Genomic DNA, 4,746 nt, shown 5'->3' with positions numbered 1-4,746 from the left:
AATGAGTCAGATTCTGTACATGGACTTAAACTTGTCTCCCTTGAATTTGGAAAGTCATTGACGTTTGTTATTTTATTTGAACAGAACCATTGGAATGGTTTGCAGAGCACATTTCAACTTTTCATAACAACCAGTTTTGTGATTAATCTTTTCATAAAAAAAATATTTACCATGCTAAAAGTAAAATCTACACAAAAGAATATTAGTATCAAAAGAGAGAGAAAGAGAGAGAAAGAAAGAGAGAGAGAGAGAGAGAGAGAGAGAGAGAGAGAGAGAGAGAGAGAGAGAGGAGAGAGAGAGAGAGAGGATTGTTGCCACATTCGATGATATTCTTAAAAAGGTGGAGATATTTCTTGGTTACTTGGGTGTCTACTCTTCTACCTTAAGAGAAATGAGTGTCGTGTAGGTTGTGCCACTGTCTGAATCTATCAAACTAACCTCTACTAGCTATGGATACTTATGAATGATATATTTTTTGTTAACATTTGAAGATGCCCCTTGCTTTTTTGGTTATAAGTTGGTTTAACTATCATTTCTGTTGAAATACTGCATTTGTTTCAATTAGTTTCTAAAACAATGAAGGATTTAGTAAAATAACTGAGCCATTATTAAGATGGTGTAATGAACATAAATTCTTTCAATAATAGGTACAAGGCCTGGAATTTTGGGGAAATGGCTAGTCGATTACATTGACCCCAGTGTTCAACTGGTACTTATTTTATCGATCCCGAAAGGATGAAAGGCAAAGTTGACCCTGGCGGAATTTGAACGCAAAACATAAAGGACCAGAAGAAATGTTGCCAAGCTGTTGCCTCCGGCGCACTAACGATTCTGCCAGCTCGATGCCTTTGCAAAGAACAAGAATTAATATGAAATTTTGATAGAAGGTTTTAATTTACACTACAGGAAGTTTGTATCTTAAAAACAGGGACAGTCTCAGGCGAACTGGTATCAAAAGCATTCATAGTATGTTTCACCCATATGACAGCCGTATACCTAATTTTTTAAAAAAGATTACTCTTTATATTCTTTTATTTGTTTCAGTCATTTAACTGCGACCATGCTCGAGCACCACCTTTAGTCGAACAAATCCACTCCAGGACTTATTCTTTGTAAGCCTAGTACTTGTGCTATCGGTCCCTCTTGCCGAACCGCTAAGTTACGGGGACGTAAACACACCAACATCGGTTGTCAAACGATGGTGGGGGACAAACACAGACACACAAACACACACACACACACACACACACACACACACACACACACACACACACACACAGACACACACACACACAAATATATATAGTGAGGGTATGAGAGGTATTGGTATCTAGAAGACCCAAAGAGTGGCAGGTAACGCTAATTAAGTGCTATGGACAGACCGTAGCTAAACTCTTGGTTCGATAGTGATCCGAGTGAGGAGTCTAATGTGGGTCTTGTATTAGTATGCATATGCATATATATATGCATATATATATATATATATATATATATATATATATATATCTATATATATATATATATATATATATATTAAACAAAATGATATTACAAAGCCAAGGCTGTGAGGAGTTTTCAGGACATTTATAAGAAAAAAGATATAGTCTTACAGCTGTTTCTGGGATATTATGGATAACCCTTCAACAGAGACGATGTGAGATGGTCAAATAGAGGTAAATATTTGAGTTCGAAATAAGGAATTATTATAGAAAAGGAGGAGGAGGTAGGGAATATAGAGGGAAATAAGAGAATGAAAGTAGAAATAAAATATAAAATATATAAAGATATTGTAGTTGCAGCTCCATTATTCGAGGAAAGTGATAAAAAAATTTCCCGTACATGGTATGTAGGTTCCAATAGTAGCCATTTCAAAGTATGGAGCCGTGGATTCTGTGTTGTTCATTCGAAAGGGTCTTGTGGTGTGAATAAAAATTTGAGAATGTATTGGTAGTATTTGTGGATAGATGGGGGTGGGGAGAGACGTGTATGATTAGAATGAGGAGATAGGTCAAATTGAAAACAGGAAGAGAAAATGAGAGGAAGAAAGAGAAAAAAGAAAGAAAGAAAGAGAGAATAAAAGGGAGAAAAAAGTGAAAAGAGTTCAAATCCTACTGTATTTAACATTGTCTTTCATCCTATCAGGGTCACTAAAATAGTAACCAAATCTTCCTCATTTTCATGCTCCACAACTGAAACCAAATTACATTCACTTTTTTCTCTTTTTTCTCTTTTTTCTCTTTTTTCTCTTTCCTTTTTTCTCTTTCTTTTTTTTTTCTGTATGTCAAATCCACTCACAAGGCTATGGTAGAAGACAGTTGCCCAAGGTACCACACAGTGGGACTGAACCCGAGGCCATGTGGTTGGTAAGAAGGTTACTTACCACACATTCACTCCTGCTCTATACATACATACATACATACATACATACATACATACATACATACATACATACATACACACATACACACACACACACACACACACACACACACACACTAACATATACATTTATATATATATATATATATAATGCAAATAATTAGAAAATTGATAAAACCTCAGTTTAACTAACACACATCGATTGGACCACATTTTTAGCTTATTTTTTTAATACAAAGCATGACATAAGAAATAAGGTGACGTAAAATATCTTGCGGCCGCTTCCGATCTGTTGCCAAAACGGTGTCTATAAATAAACAGGCGTAACATATGTTACGTCACCTATTTGTAATGTCATGCTTTGTATTAAAAAATATGCTAAAAATGTGGTCCAATCGATGTGTTTGTTAATCAGAGGTTTTCTCCATTTTCTTATTATTTGCATTGGTTCCTGATAAACTCTCGTTTTTCCTGTTGTTAGCTGCACTCTTCGTGTATGGTGTGCCTGCACACCAATCCCTAGGGATAATACGGGTAACGGATACCGATAGGATATACGGTTATTTTATCTCTTTAGTCGGTTATTATAATCGCTAACTATGTTTACACTATATATATATATATTATATATATATATATATATATATATATATATATATATAGATATATATATATATATATATTAAACAAAATGATATTACAAAGCCAAGGCTGTGAGGAGTTTTCAGGACATTTATAAGAAAAAAGATATAGTCTTACAGCTGTTTCTGGGATATTATGGATAACCCTTCAACAGAGACGATGTGAGATGGTCAAATAGAGGTAAATATTTGAGTTCGAAATAAGGAATTATTATAGAAAAGGAGGAGGAGGTAGGGAATATAGAGGGAAATAAGAGAATGAAAGTAGAAATAAAATATAAAATATATAAAGATATTGTAGTTGCAGCTCCATTATTCGAGGAAAGTGATAAAAAAATTTCCCGTACATGGTATGTAGGTTCCAATAGTAGCCATTTCAAAGTATGGAGCCGTGGATTCTGTGTTGTTCATTCGAAAGGGTCTTGTGGTGTGAATAAAAATTTGAGAATGTATTGGTAGTATTTGTGGATAGATGGGGGTGGGGAGAGACGTGTATGATTAGAATGAGGAGATAGGTCAAATTGAAAACAGGAAGAGAAAATGAGAGGAAGAAAGAGAAAAAAGAAAGAAAGAAAGAGAGAATAAAAGGGAGAAAAAAGTGAAAAGAGTTCAAATCCTACTGTATTTAACATTGTCTTTCATCCTATCAGGGTCACTAAAATAGTAACCAAATCTTCCTCATTTTCATGCTCCACAACTGAAACCAAATTACATTCACTTTTTTCTCTTTTTTCTCTTTCCTTTTTTTCTCTTTCTTTTTTTTTTTCTGTATGTCAAATCCACTCACAAGGCTATGGTAGAAGACAGTTGCCCAAGGTACCACACAGTGGGACTGAACCCGAGGCCATGTGGTTGGTAAGAAGGTTACTTACCACACATTCACTCCTGCTCTATACATACATACATACATACATACATACATACATACATACATACACACACACACACACAACACACACACACACACACACACACACACACTAACATATACATTTATATATATATATATTATATATATATATAATGCAAATAATTAGAAAATTGATAAAACCTCAGTTTAACTAACACACATCGATTGGACCACATTTTTAGCTTATTTTTTTAATACAAAGCATGACATAAGAAATAAGGTGACGTAAAATATCTTGCGGCCGCTTCCGATCTGTTGCCAAAACGGTGTCTATAAATAAACAGGCGTAACATATGTTACGTCACCTATTTGTAATGTCATGCTTTGTATTAAAAAATATGCTAAAAATGTGGTCCAATCGATGTGTTTGTTAATCAGAGGTTTTCTCCATTTTCTTATTATTTGCATTGGTTCCTGATAAACTCTCGTTTTTCCTGTTGTTAGCTGCACTCTTCGTGTATGGTGTGCCTGCACACCAATCCCTAGGGATAATACGGGTAACGGATACCGATAGGATATACGGTTATTTTATCTCTTTAGTCGGTTATTATAATCGCTAACTATGTTTACACTATATATATATATATATATATATATATATATATATATATATATATATATATAAAAGGGAGCACTCCGTCGAGGGTCCCAGTTGATAGATCAACGGAACAGCATTCTTGTGAAATTAACGTGCAAGTGGCTGAGCACTCCACAGGCACGTGTACCCCTAACGTAGTTCTCAAGGAGATTCAGCGTGACACAGAGTGTAACAAATCTGGCCCTTTGAAATACAGGTACAACAGATTTTGCCAGCTG

This window comes from Octopus sinensis, linkage group LG4, assembly GCF_006345805.1.
Source record: "Octopus sinensis linkage group LG4, ASM634580v1, whole genome shotgun sequence".
In the NCBI taxonomy this organism is placed as follows: Eukaryota; Metazoa; Mollusca; class Cephalopoda; order Octopoda; family Octopodidae; genus Octopus; species Octopus sinensis.
Note: the sequence above shows the minus strand (reverse complement) of the source record.